Genomic DNA, 23,915 nt, shown 5'->3' with positions numbered 1-23,915 from the left:
ACCGCCCAGCACTTTTCGAAGAAATTTCTGATACCACACGTCTCAGCCACTACAGTACCTTTGTGCGTACCCAATATTTAATGTAGGTGTCAAAGGAGCTTTTAGGGACTTTGGCGCACCACAGTATGAAATCGCTGAACTCCATAAAAATTTGCGCGGCTCTGAACAAGGCCCATTATGTCACCACGGAGAGAGAGACTCATCTGACCCAGGCCAGGAATGTGAAGTATGATAGCAGGGATAGAGCGCACACTTAGGGCTGAGGGTGATTTATTCACGTCTGAGACTACACACGATACAATCAATGCGTCCAGCTGGTAACTGCAGCACAGGACTGATAGGTGCATAGCAATGACTCCTCATGCAGAGCGTCGTGGGTGGTGACAGCTGGTAACTGCAGCACAGGAATGATAGGTGCATAGCAATGACTCCTCATGCAGAGCGTCGTGGGTGGTGATAGCTGGTAAGTGCAGCACAGGAATGATAGGTGCATAGCAATGACTCCTCATGCAGAGCGTCGTGGGAGGTGACAGCTGGTAACTGCAGCACAGGAATGATAGGTGCATAGCAATGACTCCTCATGCAGAGCTTCGTGGGTGGTGAGGGTGGAGCTGCAGCATCATCCGGATGGGATGGATCATCTTTTGGGAAGCAGGCTGAACACACAGGGGAGGCACAATGGGTGCACAGGGGAGTCATTTGTCTCTCGTAATTGTTCCTTCCATTCACCTACACCCGGGATCACTGTTGTCTGAGGGAGAGGGAAACATCATATAAGTGACATCATATAAGTGACATCATGTAAGTGACATCATATAAGTGACATCATATAAGTGACATCATGTAAGTGACATCATATAAGTGACATCATGTAAGTGTCACAGTGCTCTGAATAGTCATAATTGTCATACTGCACAGGGGTGTGCAGGGGTATTCTGGTGCCCATTTCACCCGCTGTAAAAGCTACTGTAATCATTCATGCATAAGCTGCATACATTGGCGTATTGGGGGCAGAGCGCGTGGTCCAGGGGCCCCCTTACCACTCACCCTGCACCCAAAGAGTAAACTTACCACCGGCAAGAGGATCCCTATTCCTCTGTGGCGCCATTTTCCTTGTGACATCCTCGAAAAGATGGCGCTGCATAGACAGCAAAGACTCTGACGCCGTACCAGGTCCTTTGTTCTCTTGTGCACAGGCGCCATCTTCCCGCTTGCTGGCACAAGGCAAGACACAGAAGGGCCGGGGGCCCAATGCTCAGAGGGGGAGGCCCGCTGCACAGGAGACCCCTCTGGCGTTACTATGCCCCTGGCTGCGTGTGCGCTAAATGAGACCTATGCTGTAACATCATTACATCTATATCACAGGTAAGTGTATCCGATCGACTTAAATGAAGATAGGTTATGAATGTTAATACGTTCAGAGTGTCGACATTTAACTTGCCAACACCAAAAAATGAGTTAGGGTTAGTGTAAGGCTAATATATATATAACAAAAAACATAAGACGACATTGTAACCATGTTGACCTAAATACATGTCTACATATTTGTTATCTACCTCATGACCATGTCGACCTTCTGACTGTAGATATTAAGAACCTGTTGACATTCTGAATGTCCCCAAGTCATATCACACACTTCCCAGACACTTTTCACTTTGTTCCTTCAGTTTTTTTGCCCCAGTAAATTGATTTCTTTATTAGGTTATTTATATAGTGCACACATGGGGTCTATTCACCAAGAACATGACGTGGCTCACGAAATATATCACTATATATCGCATCACATCAATTTAGGAGTGATCCCTGGACGCAGTGAGAATACAGACATATCGGGTGCACGCTATGGACCTGATTCAGACCCGCTCGCTAAGGCGCGATCGTTCGCTGTGAACGATTTTCACCCATCTGCGCATGCGTATAGTTTGCAGTGCACATGCGCAAGCCATTCATTGCGATCTAATTTTGGTAGCTCGTAAGCCACTATCAGGTCGCCGCTTTGAGTGACAGATAGCGCTGTTTGTGGGTGGTAACAGGGGAAGGTGCTTGTGAACGGGGGAGTGGATGTGCGAACGCAGGCGTGTCAGTCCTCCAAAATGCCGTTTAAAGGGCGTGCATATTTAGCAAAGAAGCGTCATTGAACACGTCACCTGCAGGTATTTCAGCCCGCACTGATCGCTGTGCTTGCTGCAGGGAAAGGCAACCCCAAGGGCTGCGAGCAGCTCTGATGGCTCACGATGGTCCCGATTAATCCTACATTTCCCGGAGATGACGTGTTGCGAGAGACAAGGAGGAGTCTTCAGACACTTGCGGGCGCACTTTGCCATAGTTCGCTTACACACAGTGGGCGTCCTTATGCGACGCAGTGCGAGCGCTTAATTTAAATATCCTGCCCCTTTTTGTCAGCGAGCGATCGCATCTTGCGAGCGGGTCTGAATGAGCTCCTATGTCTGTGTTCTTACTGCACATGCCCCTGCGTCAGGACAGGCCTGCTGCAAAGGACGCTGGGCAAAAGGGGGTTCTGTTTGGCTTGCGGTACAGATTACGCCTCAGATGGCGAATTTGTATGCAAGCAGAGGAACGTAAAGCTGAGCTTCTATGAATCGCACTCACCACAAAAAAAGTGTATGGTGATGTGATGCAGGCATGGACCGGGATTGCCGAAAGCAGTGAAAAGTCCTGATTTCAGCTAAACAGGACCTCTCACTGCTCTATGAATAGACCCCATATTATGTAACTGTTTACAAAGAACACACAAACTTTTTTTGTCAGAAGCCAATTACCCTACCAGTATGTTTTTGGAGTGGGAGTAAGCCGGAATACAGAGAGAAACCCCATGCAAACACGGGGAGAACATATATAAAGAACACGCTACCATACTATTACATACCTCCCAACATTTGTTCATGAAAAATCGGGACAGAAAAAAACAGCTCTACTTCTGAGAAGCCACGCCCCTAACACCTAATTCGCCCAATCAGCTCCCACTTGGCTTCATTTGAGATCTTGCACCTAACTGCAATGATGTAGATGCACACAGCACCTCCCAGGGGTTCCGAATTAGGCAGAACAGTCCTGATTTGTCCCGCTCATTAGCGGCATTGGAGGTATAGGCCAATGACACTGCACCGCTGCTAGTGACACAGAGGAACTGTCCTAAAAATGTACCTTCACCACCGTTTTCCCGCAAAAAATAGTCTCACACCGCTAATTAAAATATAGTTTTTGCATTTACTCCAACCCTACCGGACTCCCAGAAAAATGGGCGAGTCTCCCGTAGCCTCCCAGAATGAGGTGGGCTGTCCAAGCAGCTTGACGATGCAATTTGTGCTGAATTGCATCATTGTGGCCCTGTGCCCGCTCTGTACCCCGCCATTAAATGTGGTACAACGATGAAGTGATATCTGCGTCACGACCGCCCATATCGCCCACTTAACTGCACCTCACCCCCCCCTGCACCACCGACCTGCAAGTATGAATTGCTCTGCACTTTACTCCTACCAACTCCTGCCACCGAGCACGCCTCAGCCCCTACGCCATTTTGCTCTGCTAAACAATGCGCTCAGCATAAACGTGCACATGGCGCCCATTATTCCACAAAGTAAAAGATAAATCCGATTTGTGGCTTTTTCCATTCAGAACCTGCATCATGTATACTGTAAATACGTGTCTTTTGGCAATGTGCGCCTTTTTTCTGTCATGTGCGAACCTGTGACTGCATAGGGATAAAGGTAGCGTGAAGGTGAGGGAGCCGCCGATACAAACTTCCCAATGCAGCCGAGTCTGAATAGGTCCCAAAAATTTACATTTTTCAGATGCATCCAACTAGATAACTCGCAGAAAGCGGGACTTTCTGTGCACGTGGCTGGCGCCACCACCCTACATCCCCATTTCACGTCACACTAGGGGCAAGCACAGCACTCTGGCAGCTGTTGGGTTGCCCCCAGCCTCTCTTAGCACTTAATGGACACCACGAGCGTGCATGCGGCTCTGCTATTCAGGGTACCAGTGCCAGAGTGTTCACCAACCTCCCAACGCCCATGGGACACTGCAGCCCATGGGTGGGACATCTGGACAGTCCCCAAAAAGTGCTGTCCCACTGAAATTGGGACAGTTGAGAGCAGTTTAGGCTCCAGAGGTGGGGCTGCAGCACAGTCCGAAATTCAAACAAGGGAGCCGCACCAACTGCCACCCCGAACGCTGGCAAACATCGTCGACTGTGACCTTTATTTGAATTTTGGACTGCGCTGCAGCCGCACCTCTGGAGCCGCCACTGGTTGGGAGGTATGCGAATAAGATTCAGGTCCGATGAGCTTCATAAAAAACTTCTAGTATTCATGTATTTAGTACTGACATGACTGTATGGAGAACTTGCTGCTGGTGTGACAAGAGTGACTGTAGGACAGACTGAGGGCCTCTTCCAGACCCGCTCGTAAGGGCTGGCCGCTCGCAGGTAATGTGGGCGTTTTTTTTTTTTTTTGTCTCCTGCCGCTCGCAAAGCTGTGGAAGCTTTTATGCATGCACAGTGTGACTACGGTAATGTACTTTGATGCACACACAGTGTGACTGCGGTAATGTACTTTGATGCATGCGCAGTGTGACTGCGGTAATGTACTGTGATGCATGCGCAGTGTGACTGCGGTAATGCACTGCGATGCATGCACAATGTGACTGCGGTAATGTACTTTGATGCATGCAGAATGTGACTGCGGGTATGTACTTTGATGCATGCACAGTGTGACTGTGGTAATGTACTTTAATGCATGCACAGTGTGATGTGATAGGATCATTGGTAAAGTGGTCTGTGGCAGGTACATTTGTCCCAGATTCCTGTCTTATGTGTTTTAAACCCCCAGGAGAAAGTCTGCAGTGTAGCAGGCTTGAGTCTCGGCTTTTTGAAAAGCCGGTTTGGGACCTGGGGGTTGTGGGTGAGAGGAGAGGGAGGGCTCCACCCACGGCCACTCCAGGTTTTGGCTCTCGCAGCCTGGTAACAGGCTTGTTAGGGTTTCCACCTGAGAGTGGCCAATATAAGCCTAGTGTGTTGAGGGCTGATTGTCTCACCTGGGAGAGCAGACAGGGAGTTTGCTCAGAGACACTTGAAAACCTAACTGTAAGTACTGTGCTGTGCTTTTGTTGCTGGTGAGGGCATTAGGCCCTGCCAGGTTCTGGTAGTGAGGGAACTACCTGTGAAGTTAGTACCCCGACAGGGCTAGGATTTTGTTTATGTTTTCTTTATGTTGTTTCTGACATTGTACAATAAAGACTGGCGCCGACCAGCTTGTACTTGCATCCAGACTGGCGTACTGTTTCCCAGCTGCTGTGTGTGAAAGGAAGGAGTCCTCTACCCAGGAGAGGGACCCCCTAACCTAACTGTGTCACAATATGGTGGAGAATGCGGGCAACCACACACACTAAAGTTGCAGCAAGAGGAAAACTTTCCGTTTAAAAATTAAAGGGACAGACACCCAATTTGTGAGTGTGGAAATAACACTGTGTCCTTGGAGTCCCATAGAGGAGGCGTCAGCCAATGCTCAGAGAGGCAAGGTTCAGCTTCCAACCTACTCCCCAGGACAAAATGGAGGACATTATTAAGGCCTTGCTCCAAGCTACAGCAGCTCAGCAGGAGACAAGCAAACTTCAGCAGGAGACGAACAAACTTCAGCAGGAATCTACCTGGGCTCAGCAGGAATCCACCAGGGTGCAACTGTTGGCCTTGGAGACAGCCCAGAGGCAACAACAGGTCACCATCGAGGAAACCCGCCAGGCCTTAGCGGAAAACAGCCAGGCCATAAAAGAGGTGGTACAGCACCTGGTCGCCCGGCCCAGAGATGTTGCTACTGGTCCTCCCACCACCACTCACTCCGTACGAGCCAGTCACTTCCTCCAAAAGATGACTTCGGGCGATGATGTGGAGGCTTATCTCGCCGCGTTTGAAAGAACGGCCGAAAGGGAGAGTTGGCCCAAGGAGCAGTGGGCAAGTCTGGTGGCCCCTTTTTTGTCTGGGGAGCCACAAAAGGCCTATTTCGACTTATGTCTGGCTGATGCCAAGGACTATAAAAAACTAAAACAGGAGATCCTAACTCGCTTGGGAGTCACCACCTTTGTTCGTGCCCAACGGGTCCACCGCTGGGAGTTCCATATGGACAAGCCTCCACGTTCGCAGATGCATGACCTCGTCCATCTGTCCTCAAAATGGCTACAGCCCGAGATGCTGACGGGACCACAGGTTGTGGAAAGGGCCATGATGGACCGGTACCTGCAATCGTTACCTGCGACTCTGTGCAAGTGGGTGAGCCATGCAGACCCTAAGTCCGCGGACCAGTTGGTCGAGCTGGTGGAGAGGTACGTGGCGGCTGAGGAGCTGATGAGTATGCCCCACCGAGCCCCGATGGGGCACCGACGAACTCCCACAGACACTGGTAAGACTGTTCCAGGGGAGAAGGGTGCTGGGCGGTGGAATGTACCTAAGACTGAGGGTGTAGAACCTGGAGACAGGCCTGCCAGGCCAGGAAGGTTCTTGCCCCGTAAACGACTAGACATTAATATGACTCAGTGTTTCCGATGTGGTGGCTTCGGCCATATTGCCGCTAATTGTTCACTTACAACTGAACCTATGCAATGTGATACTGCTCATGTCTACTGCAGGGGGTCTTTCTTTGCACAGACAGCCTGTACGGCTGACCGGCAGGCTGAGACTGATAAGCACATGTGTGTACTCACTGTAGATGGCAACCGAGTAGAGGCACTGTTAGACTCTGGTAGCTTGGTGACACTTATAAAAGCTGAGCTGGTGAACCCCTTGAGGCATACAGGGAAAACTGTTGGTGTGACCTGCATACATGGGGATACTCGATATTATGTTACGGCCGAGGTGAACATCGAGACACCATGTGGCTCTGCTATAGTTTCTGTGGGTTTGGTGCATGGTCTGGTGTACGATGCAATATTGGGAAGAGACTTTGCTCACTTCTGGAAGTTGTGGGAAAGCCGTTTTGTTCCAGAGGTGAACAACCCCGATCCATTTGAGAAGGTTGTCGATGTAGTGGAGGAGGGAGTTTCTTCTGAGTCAGAGTTATTCCCTTTTTCTACTATGGTTGGCGAACTAGAGAATGCGGAACGTGACGGTGGCCCGCCAACTGATGTGCCTCCCATTGAGGTGGGAAGTGTTGTTGGGCCAGGTGATCATCTGCCTGATTTAGAGGTCAGAAGAGAGGTCTTTGCCGTGGAGCAGTTGAATGACCCTACTTTGGTAAAAGCCAGGGAGAATGTAAAAGTAGTTGATGGTAAACCCGTAGACCCTGATAGTCCTTTGTCCTATCCCCACATGGCAATGTGTCAGGATTTGTTATATCAGGTGACTAAGAAGGGGGAAGATATTGTGGAACAACTAATAGTTCCCAAAGCCTACAGAAGAACAGTGTTGGATCTGGCCCATGGTCATATAACGGCAGGCCATCTAGGGGTAGAGAAAACCACTGAGCGAATAATGCAGAGGTTTTTCTGGCCCGGGCTTCATAAAGAGGTGTCTGACTTTTGCGCATCCTGCCCTGAGAGTCAGTATCATGCTCCCAGGCCACATTTTAAGGGTCCACTAGTTTCATTGCCTATTATAGAGGTGCAGTTTGAAAGAATAGCGATGGATTTGGTTGGACCCTTAATGAAATCTGCCAGGGGACACCAGTATATTCTGGTCATAATGGATTACGCTACCAGGTACCCGGAAGCGATCCCGTTGCGCAATACGTCAACCAAAACCATTGCCAGAGAGCTAGTTCATGTCTTTAGCAGGCTGGGTATACCCAAGGAGATACTAACTGACCAGGGTACACCGTTTATGTCAAAAGTCATGAAAGAGTTATGTCGCCTGTTCAAAATTGAACAGTTAAGAACTTTGGTTTATCACCCCCAAACCGATGGGCTGGTCGAGAGGTTTAACAAGACGTTAAAACACATGCTTAGGAAAGTGGTCGACAAGGATGGTAGGGATTGGGATTACTTATTGCCGTATTTATTGTTGGCCATAAGAGAAGTTCCCCAGTCCTCCACCGGGTTTTCACCCTTCGACTTGTTGTATGGGAGACACCCAAGGGGGTTACTAGACATTGCCAAAGAGACATGGGAGGGGCAGTCTAGTCCTTACAAAACCGTGATTGAGTATGTTTCTCAAATGCAGGAGAGAATTGCTGCGGTAGTGCCGATAGTGAGAGAGCACCTGGAACAGGCTCAACAGGCACAGCAGAGGGTATACAACCGCAATGCTCGGTTACGCAGCTTTGCTCCTGGGGACAGAGTGTTAGTATTGGTTCCCACTGTGGAAAATAAACTTTTGGCTAAATGGCAAGGGCCCTTTGAAATCTTAGAAAGAGTGGGGCAGGTCAATTACAAAGTTTACCAGCCGGGCAAAAGAAAGCCGGAACAGATATACCATATAAATCTGTTAAAGCCCTGGGAAGATAGAACGGCACTGTCGGCCGTCCGAGCCCCTCCAGTAAATCCAGGGCCCTTAGTTCCCGAAGTGACAGTGGCAAAAACCCTGTCGGCAATTCAACAACAAGAGGTCAAGGAGTTTCTGATCAGAAATAGGGTGCTGTTCTCTGACGTACCTGGGAAAACCTCGGTCATTAAACATGACATCATCACTGACCCAGGGGTTAAAGTTAATCTAAAGCCCTATAGGTTGCCAGAAGCACAAAGAGAATCGGTGTCGAAAGAAATTAAAAATATGCTAGAGTTAGGGGTTATTGAAGAATCACATAGTGAATGGTCAAGTCCCATTGTGTTGATTCCAAAGCCCGACGGGAGTGTGCATTTCTGCAATGACTTCCGAAAGTTGAACAGTGTTTCAAAATTCGATGCCTACCCGATGCCAAGAGTGGATGAATTGATTGAGAGACTAGGGACGGCAAGGTATTTAACCACTCTTGACCTAACCAAAGGGTATTGGCAAGTACCGTTAACCGAGAGCGCCAAACAAAAGACAGCTTTTTCAGCGCCAGAGGGCTTGTTTCAGTACAAGATGTTGCCCTTCGGGCTACATGGGGCACCTGCTACCTTCCAAAGAATGATGGACAGGATTCTAAGGCCCCATAGACAGTATGCGGCTGCTTATCTGGATGACGTGGTCATTCATAGTCCTGAATGGCAGTCTCACTTACCCAGGGTACAAGCAGTTTTGGACTCCATCTATAAGGCAGGTTTGACAGCCAACCCAAAAAAGTGTTGTCTAGGCATGGAGGAAGTAAAATATCTGGGATACACCATTGGCAGAGGCCTGATAAAGCCTCAGCTCAATAAAGTTGATGCCATACAAAACTGGCCACGGCCTCTGAATAAGAAGCAGGTGAGAGCCTTCTTGGGAATTACGGGGTACTACAGGAGGTTTATACCCAACTTTGCCATCATGGCAGTCCCACTGACTGACCTGACCAAAGGCAAACAAAAGGTCATGGTAGAATGGAGTCCTGAGGCGGAGAAAGCTTTTCAGGAGTTGAAAGTAGCGTTGTGTTCCCAACCAGTCCTGATGACTCCTAATTTGAAAGGGAATTCATAGTACAAACCGATGCATCAGAAGTAGGTATAGGAGCGGTCCTGTCCCAGAACAAGGAGGGTAAGGAACGCCCTATTTTCTATCTTAGCAGAAAGTTGAATGTACATGAGAGAAACTATGCCACAGTGGAGAAGGAGGCGTTGGCCATAAAATGGGCATTAGAGGCTCTCAGGTACTACTTGGTTGGAAGAAAGTTCAAATTGATCACTGACCATGCCCCTTTGAAGTGGATGTCCGAAAATAAGGACAGTAATGCGAGAATTACGAGATGGTTCTTGGCGTTACAAACTTTTACATTTTCAGTGGAACACAGGCCAGGAAGCCAGCTGGCCAATGCTGACGCGTTGTCACGCGTTCATTGTTTGGGGGCTTCAGTTGTTCCGCCCCACAGGTCGAAACAATGGGGGGGATATGTGATAGGATCATTGGTAAAGTGGTCTGTGCCAGGTACTTTTGTCCCAGATTCCTGTCTTATGTGTTTTAAACCCCCAGGAGAAAGTCTGCAGTGTAGCAGGCTTGAGTCTCGGCTTTTTGAAAAGCCGGTTTGGGACCTGGGGGTTGTGAGTGAGAGGAGAGGGAGGGCTCCACCCACGGCCACTCCAGGTTTTGGTTTTCGCAGCCTGGTAACAGGCTTGTGAGGGTTTCCACCTGAGAGTGGCCAATATAAGCCTAGTGTGTTGAGGGCTGATTGTCTCACCTGGGAGAGCAGACAGGGAGTTTGCTCAGAGACACTTGAAAACCTAACTGTAAGTGTTGTGCTGTGCCCTTGTTGCTGGTGAGGGCATTAGGCCCTGCCAGGTTCTGGTAGTGAGGGAACTACCTGTGAAGTTAGTGCCCCGACAGGGCTAGGATTTTGTTTATGTTTTCTTTATGTTGTTTCTGACATTGTACAATAAAGACTGGTGCCGACCAGCTTGTACTTACATCCAGTCTGGCGTACTGTTTCCCAGCTGCTGTGTGTGAAAGGAAGGAGTCCTCTACCCAGGAGAGGGACCCCCTAACCTAACTGTGTCACAGTGACTATGGTAATGTACCTTGATGCATTCAGAATGTGGCTGCGGTAATGCACTGTGATGCATGCACAGTGTGACTACGGTAATGTACTTTGATGCATGCAGAAGGTGACTGCAGTAATGTACTGTGATGCATGCAGAATGTGACTGCGGTAATGTACTGTGATGGATGCACAATGTGACTGCGGTAATGTACCTTGATGCATGCAGAATGTGACTGCGGGTATGTACTTTGATGCATGCACAGTGTGACTGCGGGTATGTACTTTGATGCATGCACAGTGTGACTGCAGTAATGTACTTTGATGCATGCAGAAGGTGACTGCAGTAATGTACTGTGATGGACGCACAATGTGACTGCAGTAATGTACCTTGATGCATGCAGAATGTGACTGCGGGTATGTACTTTGATGCATGCACAGTGTGACTGCAGTAATGTACTTTGATGCATGCAGAAGGTGACTGCAGTAATGTACTGTGATGGACGCACAATGTGACTGCAGTAATGTACCTTGATGCATGCAGAATGTGACTGCGGGTATGTACTTTGATGCATGCACAGTGTGACTGCGGTAATGTACTTTGATGCATGCAGAATGTGACTGCGGTAATGTACTTTGATGCATGCAGAATGTGAATGCGGTAATGCACTGTGATGCATGCACAGTGTGACTGCGGTAATGTACTGTGATGCATGCAGAATGTGACTGTGGTAATGTACTTTGATGCATGCAGAATGTGACTGTGGTAATGTACTGTGATGCATGCAGAATGTGACTGTGGTAATGTACTTTGATGTATGCAGAATGTGACTGTGGTAATGCACTGTGATGCATGCACAGTGTGACTGCGGTAATGTACTTTGATGCATGCAGAATGTGACTGCGGTAATGTACTTTGATGCATGCGCAGTGATACTCAGACACATGCGCAGTGGCAAAAAAAAATATCGACATAGCGTACCTCTCTGAATCAGACCCAATGGACCCAATGCAGTGGAGAGATTTTGTTTTGCCACTGCACATATACGTCAAAGCCACATAGAACATGCGCAGCGATGGATCAGTGACGGCGGTCGCAGAGAGAATTTATTCGCAAAGTGAGCAACAGGTATATGGAATTTGGGGGAGGTAACGGGGGAGTAGGGTGTCTAAATAACGGGTGTTGGGCCCACTTTCTTGGTGTGCCCTAGAGAAGCTCTGCTAATTCGTTCACGCCTGCAGATACCCCGGCATCTTAGGAGAGCGGCTCTGCCCAAGACAGCAAAGCGCTTACCCAGAGGTTCCGTGTGTGACCAATATGCTGCCTATGTTTCTGATGTTCCCACTTTTGTGCGTTAGCAGCGGATGTGCGACACTGTAGGTGAGGGCATCTCAGCGCACAAAACAGCGGCTGAGTAATTATTTTTGTCCGCTGCGTATGGAATCGCAGTTAGGACGAGGTTTGTCATTCTTATGTTCCCCCAAGAATAAAATACCCTTACTGGGCTGGAGGTGGCTCTAAATTGCCTCTCAGGGGCTATAATGACAGGATTAGGAGTTACTTACATTTTTGTCCTTGTGTTAATTATAAAGTTTATAGAACAGTTATTATTATGTAGCTCTCTGGTATCTACCAATCACTTTTATCTGCTTATCTATAAGTAACACAGAAGTGCTCCACACACAGGGCTCAAGCGCATCTCACTTATCTAAGGGTGGGTACACATTAAAACGATGTGTATCGTAGCTGCAACGCCGAACCCAATCTAACGATATAGCGTTCGGCCGTACGAACTGCCCAATGTGGTGTACGACTGCCCAATATATCGTTCCCCTGCTCCACTCACCTGCATGGCGTTGTCACCCAGGTCGTTCCATCTGATGTGCAGCACGTTGGAACGATGTCGCTGCGCCGGAGCACACGATTGTAGGTACACACTCTGCGATCTGCACAATATGTCGTTCCAATTTGCTTCAAAATTACATATCATGCCGCTATTGGTCTAGTATGAGCCCACCATTAGCGTAGAACCTCTCAGCATTGAGGAGACCATGAAGTCATTAACCACTTGCTAAGGAGTCATTCAATTCACAGAGATTGGTGCATCTGGGCCATTGATACTTCTGACAACGGGGTGGGTACGGAATGCAGGCAGTCAGAATCCCATAGCCGACATCCCGAAACGGTTATAATACCGACAATTTGTTGGCCAGTATCCTAACCCTCCCCCCCTTAGTGCCTAACCCTGCCCCTAGTGACTAACCCCTATCCCTAATGTTAACCCTCTCCCTAAGCCCGCTACTTACCTTCGGGATTCCGGCGGTCAGGATGCCAATTCAATTCAAATCTGACCCCCGTAATCCCCTCCGTCAGTATTTTTACCGCATCCCCTGACAACTATCCCTTCCCAGTCACAGCTTAGAACACAGGTGCAAAGCCCCTCAAATGTTCAATCCCACATATTATAATTTATATTTCTACATCAGGGTCCATAGGCTATCCACAGGATACCTTGGGGTATAGGTGATGACGTCAGGCATCGGGCACCATAGAGTTAAGTTTTCAGCCTCCCACGATGCACTAGGGTACCCCTCCCATACCCCGCCCCCGAGCCAAGGCATCTCAGTTTCGTTGCTGCCCGGCTCGGAGTCGGATGCACCTGTTTAGAGGGGGGCTAAGGATAGCCCCTGAAGTTTTCTTCAAGGCAGCCGTGGCTGTCCATCTGGAAGTACAGCATGGACAGTCACTACTGACGTCCATGCTGTCTTCCCTACACCCCCGCCGGTACCAGAATGCCGGTACTGATCCACGGATGCTGGTAAGCATCTGGGGTCACAGCTAGCGGTGATCCCAGATGTTTTGGACCATGGCCGGATTCAAGGGGGGCAGCAGGTAAGCAGCAGGGTCCCGCGCTGGGTCACCGCTGAAGCATGGTCCTGAGTCCCCAGGCAGGGGGCTCCCTGGGGACTGGCTGCAGCGTGGAGCCAGGTAACAAACCTGCGCTTCCACTACCCTCCTGGGACAGCGGACCGCAGCTGAGCGGTAGCGCTGCGGCGTCCCAGGGGTTAATTGCATGCCAGGGGAGCGTGCCTTCCTTGTATACAGCCGGCGCCCCCCCCCCCCCGCTGCACACAGCCCTCTCTGCACTGCCGATTGGCCCTGTGGAAGCGCTCCTCCCCCAGGCCGGCCTCCTCTCTGCTACTCGGTGGCCATCTTTCCTGAAGCATGGTGAACGCTGCTGGAAGCTGTGATTGGTGGCATCGCGGTCTGGGTCCCCCGGCATACCTCTCCTCCATTGGCTTAAGGTCTGTGTATGCAGCGCTGTGTCCTACCAGGCCCTGTGTCTGCGTAGTTGAGGATCAGCGCTGATAGTGCAGGGATTCATTTCTTTTCATTGTATGTGACTGCTGCTAGCTGCCTGTACTTTCACTTTCTACTGTCAGCTTTTTCACTGTCCCTGCTCTTCTTCTGCTAAAGCCCTTGCGGTGCGGTGATTGCTGGGCGGTTCTCCCACTATACTAACGAGTATCAGTGAGAGGGGTCACATACTTGCCATCATGTCTGAGAGTGATTTTCCTCTCCAGCTTCTGTGTACTACGTGCAAATAACATAGCGGAGGGGGAGGGTAGCGCGGAGGGGCTATGTCGGCAGTGTTTTTTATTGGCGCGACCAATTACTGTCACGGCTCCGGTACAGGAGCCGCCCTGGGCCTGTTTTGCCAAAGCGCTTACAATCCTAGTGGGCCAGTTAGCTCCGCAACCTGCGTTCTCTCAGATGGGATTGTCTCAGCAGTCAGTGGTGTCGTCACCCATGCAGGGGTTCCCGAGACAACTGATGGTACCCCACAGTCTCCCTATTTCCCCTCCCCAGGTCTCTCAGGAGCCTGCGTGGGTTAATTCGCTGACAAGCTCTGTACAGCATTTGTCGGACGTGTTACAAGGGGAGTCTGTGTTGCGGCCTCACAAGCGGCCGGTGGCGTCTCTGTCTGCTCCTTATGAGGACGACGACGGGACGTTCGATGATAGGGAGATTCTGGATCTATCTGACCAAGAACCTCTCCGTACTAAAGAGTCGGACGCTAAGTCTAAGGTTTATATTCCTGGCCTTATTCGTGCAGTCCGCACAGCTTTAGTTATTGAGGATGATGATCCTCCGGTGTCAAAGTCCAAGGGTGACGCCACAGTGTTTCCTCTTTCGGGTCAGTTAGTAGACCATTTAGAGGAACATCCTGGCAAACGGTATCAGCCTCAAAGACGTTTAGCGGTGGCTTATCCGTTTGCGGACAATTATTTCTCTAAGTGGGAATCCCCTCCTCTGGTGGATTCTCATGTGACACGCCTAGTCCGAAGTGCCACATTGCCCATGCCCTCCATGTCCTCCTTGAAGGATGCTACGGACCGTAAGGTGGAGATCTGCCTGAAGTCCATTTATTCCCTTGCGGGGGGGGCATCCAGACCGGCTATGGCCGTATGTTGGGTAGCCAGAGCTATGGAGTGCTGAGCCGATAGTTTGGAGGCGTCTTTGGATTCCGACTGTTCGGCTGAACAGTCCGAGATGATAGGCAATCTCTGGGATTCGGCCACTTACATCAATGAAGTGGCCTTGGATATTAGTACCCCGGCTTCTCGCATTTCCTCGGCAGCTGTGGCAACTCGTCGCACCTTATGGTTGCGATCCTGGAAGGCGGACGCTGATTCCAAAAAGGGATTGGAAGCTTTGCCATTTAATGGAGAAGTCCTCTTTGGTCCGGATCTGGACAATATTGTGGCCATGCTGGTGGCAGCCAAGTCTGCATGTCTCCCGTCTGCTGCGGTCCCTTCCAGTTCGGGTACGTCGTCCTTTCGGCCTTATAGGGCCCAGGGTAGGCCTAAGGCACAGTCCTTTCCCAGACAGGCTGGGCCCAAGAAATCATCCAAGCCCAGGAAACAGGCCTGGAGTACCAGACGTCCGGCCCCTAAGTCTGATGACAAACCTGCCCCTGACAGATTCCAAAGTGGGAGGCCACCTGTTGCAGTTCGCCCAGTATTGATCGGCAACTACGACAGACACTTGGGTTCATGAGGTGGTTTCTCACGGGTATGCCCTCTCCTTTCGGCACAGGCCCCCATCCCGATTCTTCACCACGGGTCTTCCCTTAGACCAGACCAAGGCCATGGAACTGCGGAAGGTTTTGCACACTATGCTCCAGGCTGGAGTTATAGTGCCTGTTCCATTCTCCCAGAGGGGCCAGGGTTTCTATTCCAATCTATTTTTGGTGCAGAAACCCAATGGGTTGTACCGTCCGATTCTCAACCTCAAGGCCCTCAACAAGTCCGTTCGGGTGCCCTGGTTTCGGATGGAGACCCTACGGTCCATTATTCTGGCGCTGGAACCTGGGGTTTACATGGTGTCGTTGGACATACATGACGCTTACCTGCATGTCCCTATTCTTGTGCATCACCAACAGTTCCTCAGGTTTGCAATCCGCAACGATCACTTTCAGTTCCGGGCATTACCTTTTGGCCTGGCGACAGCACCACGTGTGTTCACCAAGGATATGGCAGTCATGGCGGCGTCCCTGCGGTTGCAGGGAGTCCGCTTGTTGCCGTACCTAGACGACCTTAAGTTGGTAGCAGGGTCTCCAGAGCTCCTTCTACGCCACTTGGATCTGACGATTGCAGTACTGCAACGCCACGGCTGGTTGATAAACTGGCAAAAGTTCACCCTGATCCCGTCTCAGAGGATTCTGCACCTCGGAGCCTTATTGGACTCCAGTCAGCAGAGGATCTTTGTGACGTGGGAAAAGATCTCTGCCTTGCAGTTGAGGGTGCGCAATTGTCTGCAGAGTCACCGTGTGTCTCTACACTCGGCGATGAGGTTACTGGGGTCCATGGTGTCAGTATTCGACATGATGGAATATGCCCAGTTTCACTCCAGACCTCTACAGCAATTTATCCTGTCCAAATGGAATGGACTGCCTCAGAGTCTAAAATCCCAGACGATGCTGCTCACTCCAGAGGTTCGCCTGTCCCTTGGCTGGTGGTTGCAGACGACCCATCTCAACAAGGGTCGTCCGTTTTGGGTTGAGAACAACGGACGCCAGCCTGTGGGGCTGGGGAGCGGTCACGGGTCCACACTTGTTTCAGGGAAGATGGACTCAGGCAGAAACGGAGCTTCCAATAAACATCTTGGAACTCCGCGCCATTTTCAATGCTCTCCAGCAGACACAGCGGGTTCTCCAAGGTCACCCCGTGCAGGTCCAGTCGGACAACGCCACCACCATGGCCATATCAGCAGTATTCATCCCGGGAGTTCTCAACTGGGAGACGGACTTTCTCAGTCGCCAGGATGTTCATCCGGGGGAGTGGTCCCTGCACCAGGACGTTTTTCAACTTCTGGTGGACAGGTGGGGTCTTCCAAAGATCGACCTCATGGCGTCACGGCACAACAACAAGTTGCCGGTGTACGGGTCTCGCACAAGAGACGAAAAGGCGTCTCTGGTGGATGCCCTGTCCGTCCAGTGGACGTTCTGGTTTGCTTATCTCTTTCCTCCGTTTTCCCTTCTTCCACGGGTAATCCGGAAATTCAAACAGGAAGCAGGAACGCTCCTGTTGATAGCTCCCGCGTGGCCCAGGCGGCACTGGTTCTCAGACCTTCAGGGTCTGTCCGTGGACAGTCCTCTGCGGTTGCCACTATGACCGGACCTACTGTTTAAGGGTCCTTGTCTTCACCCGGACCTGACTCGACTGTCTTTGACGGCCTGGCTGTTGAGACGGCCATGTTAAGGTCCATGGGGTTTTCCAGCTCTGTAGTACGAACTATGCTAAGAGCTCAGAAGCCTTCTTCTGCACGAATATACCATCGTGTGTGGCATACGTTCTTCCAGTGGTGTCGGCCGAGAGGTTATGCACCTCGGGAGTTCCATCTGTCTAGAGTGTTGGCCTTCCTAGACCATGGGCTTCTTTGAAGGTGCAGGTGTCTGCCCTGTCTGTTTGGTTCCATCATAGGATTGCTACAATCCCTGATGTGCGCACCTTTATGCAAGGTGTTCTTAGAATTCAGCCTCCATTTGTTCCACCGGTGGCGCGTTGGGATGTAGCTGTGGTCCTGAGAGCTCTCCAGGGACTGCCGTTTGAACCACTGGGCTCAGTGGACCTTAAATGGCTGACAGCTAAAACAATTTTCCTTCTGGCCATCGCTTCGGCCAGACGTGTTTCTTACTTAGGGGCTCTATCCTGTAGACCCCCTTTCCTGATTTTCCATGGGAACAGGGCAGTGCTGCGCACTCGTTCTGAATTTCTTCCCAAAGTTGTTTCATGTTTCCATATCAACGAGGAAATCGTTGTGCCGGCTTTTAACATTGTGCGGGCCTTAAGGATTTATGTTGACCGCACTTCTTCATTTCGGAAGTCAGACGCCTTGTTTGTCCTCTATGACTTCTGTAAAAAGGGTTGGCCTGCTTCAAAGCAGACTTTGGCGGGTTGGATTCGTATGGCCATTTCAGAAGCTTATCTTCATGAAGGCCTTCCGGTGCCTTCCTCTGTGAGGGCTCATTCCACTAGGTCTGTGGGTCCTTCATGGGCAGCTCGACGTGGTGCCTTGGCAGTTCAGATCTGCAAGGCTGCCACGTGGTCCTCTGTCCATACCTTTGTGAGGTATTATGCGTTTGACACCTTTGCCTCTCAGGATGCTTCCTTCGGGCGGCGGATTCTCCTTTCAGCACAGGAGCATCCCCACCCTTGAAGGACACTGCTTTGGGACATCCCCAAGGTATCCTGTGGATACCCTATGGACCCTGATGTAGAAAATATGAGATATTGTAAGAACTTACCTTTGTTATCTCTATTTCTACGAAGTCCATAGGGTTCCACAGGACTCCCGTCCTGTCGCACCTGTGCTGCCGATAGGCTTTACCCTTGTCACCGGTTTTTCCGTCTCCCCCTTTTGAGAATGTGATTCTTGTGTGTGTGTCCAGATCTTTTTTCTCTCTCTTCCTTCTCCTCCTCCGGCCTATGGCTTGGTACGTAACTGAGATGCCTTGGCTCGGGGATATCATCACCTATACCCCAAGGTATCCTGTGGAACCCTATGGACTTCGTAGAAATAGAGATAACAAAGGTAAGTTCTTACCATATCTCATATTATTTTGGACTATAACCTACTAAGGACTCAAGGAGCAACAGGGCTGGTTATATGATACAGTAATCTCTATAATTACTGCAGCCGTTTAGTTTATATAACATCTGACAGTTATTAGGTGAATGATGAACAGGGTTTTACGTGTTATAAAAAGAGAAGCGGCGACAGCTTACAAAATCCGCCACTTGGTGAATATGGGATGTAGTTATGTTGCGGCCGCCGGTCACGATCCCAACGCCGGAATGCAGAATGACGCAGGCCCGAATGAGGTAAGTACAGGCGCCCGTCCTCTTAGCCGCAGGGGAGGAGGGTTATGTTTAGGGCACCCCTGGGGGTCTTAGGGCTAGGCACCCCCCGGAGAGGGTTAGGCTAGGGGAAGGGGAGTTAGGGTTAAGCACCCACTGGGGAGGGTTAGGCTAGAGGAAGGGGAGGTTAGGGTCAGGCACCCCCCCGGTAGGGTTAGGTTTAGGGTGTGGGGAGGGCAGTTAGGGTTAGACACTAACGGGTGGAGGTTAGAGTTAGGCACTAGGGGGGGAGGTTATGGGGGGGGGGAGGGTTAGCTCTACTTACCTCCGCTGGTGGGATTTCCTCCATTCGGTCAGCCGTGGTCGGGATTTGAACTGGCTGTACAGCTGCCGGCAATGTAATCCCATAAATATAGCCCAACATTACAAAGGATACAGGTTTCCGGCCGGCGTGTGGCATTTCCACCCTCTGCCTTAATTAAGCTTCTATGAAGATTGGGTCTTGGGTCTTTAATATGTATTGCAGGCGTTACTGTACATTGTGCACCAGGCAGTGGCGTATCTATAATAGATAGGACCAAACCTTATACCAGAGCCGTAACTAGACTTCTTCGTGCCCTGTGCCAGAAAGAGCATTGGCGCCCCCTAATTTTTCAAAGGGACATAATGTACCCAAAAAAGGGGAATATACTCATGGGGAAGGGCCAGGGAAGAGATAGGGGAGGCCAGGAGATGCTGGGGATAAATAGGGACATAAAATAGTGCACCTGAGAGAGGGCCATGGCCTCATGGGGACGAGCCAGGGAAGAGATAGGAGAGGCCAGGAGATGCTGGGGACAAATAGGGACATAATATAGTGAACCTGAGAGAGGGCCATGGCCTCATGGGGAAGGGCCAGGGAAGAGATAGGGGAGGCCAGGAGATGCTGGGGATAAATAGGGACATAATATAGTGCACCTGAGAGAGGGCCATGGCCTCATAGGGAAGGGCCAGGGAAGAGATAGGGGAGGCCAGGAGATGCTGGGGATAAATAGGGACATAATATAGTGCACCTGAGAGAGGGTCATGGGCTCATGGGGAAGGGCCAGGGAAGAGATAGGGGAGGCCAGGAGATGCTGGGGATATATAGGGACATAATATAGTGCACCTGAGAGAGGACCATGGCCTCATGGGGAAGGGCCAGGGAAGAGATAGGGGAGGCCAGGAGATGCTGGGGATAAATAGGGACATAATATAGTGCACCTGAGAGAGGGCCATGGCCTCATGGGGACGGGCCGGGGAAGAGATAAGGGAGGCCAGGAGATGCTGGGGATATATAGGGACATAATATAGTGCACCTGAGAGAGGGCCATGGCCTCATGGGGAAGGGCCAGGGAAGAGATAGGGGAGGCCAGGAGATGCTGGGGATAAATAGGGACATAATATAGTGCATCTGAGAGAGGGCCATGGCCTCATGGGGAAGGGCCAGTGAAGAGATAGGGGAGGCCAGGAGATGCTGGGGATAAATAAGGACATAATATAGTGCACCTGAGAGAGGGCCATGGCCTCATGGGGAAGGGCCAGGGAAGAGATAGGGGAGGCCAGGAGATGCTGGGGATAAATAGGGACATAATATAGTGCACCTGAGAGAGGGCCATGGCCTCATGGGGAAGGGCCAGGGAAGAGATAGGGGAGGCCAGGAGATGCTGGGGATAAATAGGGACATAATATAGTGCACCTGAGAGAGGGCCATGGCCTCATGGGGAAGGGCCAGGGAAGAGATAGAGGAGGCCAGGAGATACTGGGGATAAATAGGGACATAGTATAGTGCACCTGAGAGAGGCCATGGACTCATGGGGAAGGGCCAGGGAAGAGATAGGGGAGGCCAGGAGATGCCGGAGATAAATAGGGACATAATATACTGCACCTAAGAGAGGACCATGGCCTCATGGGGAAGGGTCACGGAAAAGATAGGGGAGGCCAGGAGATGCTGGGGATAAATAGCGACATAATATAGTGCACCTGAGAGAGGGCCATGGCCTCATGGGGAAGGGCCAGGGAAGAGATAGGGGAGGCCAGGAGATGCTGGGGATGAAATTAGAGGAAACTACATATGAGAATGATAATGAACAGAAATGTGACAGCCCAAACAGCGCCCCCTGACCTGTGGTGCCCTGTGCGATGGCACCGGCCGCACTACCCTAGCTACGGCCCTGCGTTATACTTACCTCTATGGCGTCTCAGGAATGCAGAAATCACTGGGTAATATCTGGAAGATCTGCAAAGTGCAATAGTGAAATCACGGGAACTTGTCCCGGAGACCTGCGCCTGGGTCTACTCAGGAACTGCACCGGTGAGAGGTAGGGGCCCACACGGAGACTGCACATGCGCCCCCTCCTCTCTTATACCTCACCTGCCATCAGGTTGCTCCCTAAAGCAGGGTACACAATTAATGATGTGTGTACCCATCGATGCGACGGCCGACATATCGGCACCATTCACCTGTCAGGTGTTGGCAGCTGGGTTTTTCCATCGGTCCTACATGCAGGCCGACAGAACATACCTGATGGACCACCTGCTGGAGGGAGCACGGTCAGACATAGTGAGTACACACTTGTCGATGTGGATGCTATGTCGGCTATCCCCGCTGGACCGGGCAACATATCGTCTAATGTGTACCCACTTTAAGAGTTTCATTGAGAGTTAGGTCCAAGTAGAAGGTGGGATTTTGCACCATAGCAATAACGTGTGCTGCAGCAGCTAGGGGTAAACATAAAACGTTCTGTTAGATTTATAGTTAAGAGATTTGGGGGTCTATTTACTAAGCAGTGTTAGGAGACAGAGTGAAAAGTGATGACAGTGATAAGGTGCCAGCCAATCAGCTCCCAACTGTCATTTTTCAAACACAGCCTGTGAGATGACAGTTGGGAGCTGATTGGCTGGCACCTTATCACTTTCTTATCACTTTTCACTCTGTCTCCTAACACTGCTTAGTAAATAGACCCCTTAGTTTTTATCCCAGCTCAGCTCTATATTACTGTGTATAAACTAAAGGTGCCTGATAGACCTGTGTTACATGCGAAAGCAGCCGGTATATTCCCTGCTTGCCTATAGGACTACATTACACCCTTCCTTTGCAATGTGGTTTATCCAGGTGCTTTTTGTTATTGTGTAACTGAATGAGCTTCTGCCGAAATAGCTTCCTGTTAGTCCCACTGTAATGAAGTAATCCTGTCCTGCGTATCTAGTCTAACAAAGAGCCGGGTTATTAGTACATCTCATTTATCACCTGTAATTAGCTCTCCCCGGTGTTACATTGCTAGGACATCACCGCTGCATATGGCTCCTGTAACGGAGCAGACACATCAGTAACTTACTGCATCCAGTCCTGGGGTCGGCCCTGTGCTCTCGGGGTTCAGGAGAAGGGGAGCAGCAGTGACAGCAGCCAGGAGACTGAAGATCACAGAATACCTCAGGCAGTTCCTCATTGTCCTCCGTCTGGTGTCGCTCGCAGGGTTCAGATCCCTGTGTGATTTCCCTTTTATACTGTCTCACGCTGACTACACCTGACATCTGCATTACAGGCGTTCTATTCCCCCAGATTAGTAGCTGAATACTATATACAGTGAGGGCGTGACAGCGATTATAGTAAATATTAGCCAATATTCTGCATTGCACAATGAATTTCTGTCTCCAGCAAGTCTGAAAGGTTACAGACAAAACATACAGGGGCTGATTCTTAAGGGTCACTACACAGTACACGATATTGCTAATCAGGGACGTCACTAGGGTGGTACGACCAGTTTTATGGCACAGGGCACCACATTATGTGTAGGTCGTCAGTCGCAGCGCCTGATCTTTTGTACATGCAGGAAAATCAGGCGATGCGGTTGATTACTATTATTATTATCATTTATTTATATGGCGCCACAAGTGTTCCGCAGCGCCTCACACAGTACATAAACAAATAGGTGACCAGTGACTTACAGAACAATACAATGCAAGACAAGGGGCTCTATTTACTACAATCCGCATATTGAATGCGGATTGTAGTGTGATATTACCGAGTGAATTCGCATTGCGAATTCAGGCAATGTCACAGGGATTTACTATAAATCCCTTGCAGGGACAGAGCTTGCGATAAAGCTCTGTCCCTGCAGATCCCATCCGCACTCTAGTCGCGGTATTTTTGGAAAAAATACCGTGACTAAGAGCCCGCGCATGCGCCGACCGACCACCGCTACTACCCCCCCCACCGACGCTAAGCCCCGCCCCCGGCACTAAGCCCCACCCCCCGTGATTGCGGACCCCCCATCCCCCCCCGCAACCCCCCCCCTCCCTTCATTACACTTACCTGCATCCTCCTGGCCTCCGGTGATCTTCTCCGGGCTTCCCGATCAGGTGATCTCCCATACTGCACTGGGGCCAGATCACCTGATGACCGGGCCCCAGTGTACTATGGGAGACCAGCTGACCGGAGAGGAGCCATCACCGGAGGCCCGATCACCGGTCCCTGGATTCAGGTAAGTAAAAAAAAAAAATGTTAAATTTTTTTTTTTTTTTTTTTTTACAGTAATCAGCTTGCGGTCTGTTTAGACCACATACCTGATTACTGGTACCGGCTCCCGGCTCTGCTCTCCCCGTTAGAGCAGAGTGGGAGCCCGGTAACCGGGGGAGACCCTGGATAACGCCACCTCCAAGTGGCGTTATTATCACAGGGCTTTCCCCGATATTTTTTTACAATTTATTTTTAGTAACTGTGGTTGGATCACATTTCCCATTACAATTATGGGAAATGCGATCTGCTTTACTAAAAATAAGTGATACTGGGGGTTGGAGTAGAATTTTACTAATTCTACTCCAATTGCCCTTTAGCAGGGCCGCAACTAGGGGGGGGCTGGAGGTGCACGTGCACCGGGTGAGCCGCTGTACCTGGTGCCAGTGAGCTCCAGCCCGGCGCTGCAGAGAGGCTCCAAGCCGGACGTCCGCTGGTAATATTTATTACCAGCGGGCGCCCGGCTCCTTCTCTGCAGC

At 50.5% G+C, this 23,915-nt stretch overlaps 1 long non-coding RNA gene across 1 annotated transcript; it reads right to left on the bottom strand.

Moving 5' to 3' along the window:
• Positions 1 to 241: 241 nt before the first annotated feature.
• On the bottom strand, positions 242 to 22,469 carry LOC148508524 (uncharacterized). The gene is made up of 2 exons (XR_015869583.1): positions 22,259 to 22,469; positions 242 to 751 (listed from the first exon to the last, which is right to left on the bottom strand). It is a non-coding gene; the product is annotated as an uncharacterized LOC148508524 (long non-coding RNA).
• Between the last annotated feature and the right edge of the window lie 1,446 nt (positions 22,470 to 23,915).

Source organism: Taudactylus pleione, unplaced genomic scaffold (assembly GCF_031769625.1).
Source record: "Taudactylus pleione unplaced genomic scaffold, aTauple2 ptg000362l, whole genome shotgun sequence".
Lineage (NCBI taxonomy): Eukaryota > Metazoa > Chordata > Amphibia > Anura > Myobatrachidae > Taudactylus > Taudactylus pleione.
This window is presented reverse-complemented; position numbering and strand designations above follow the sequence as displayed.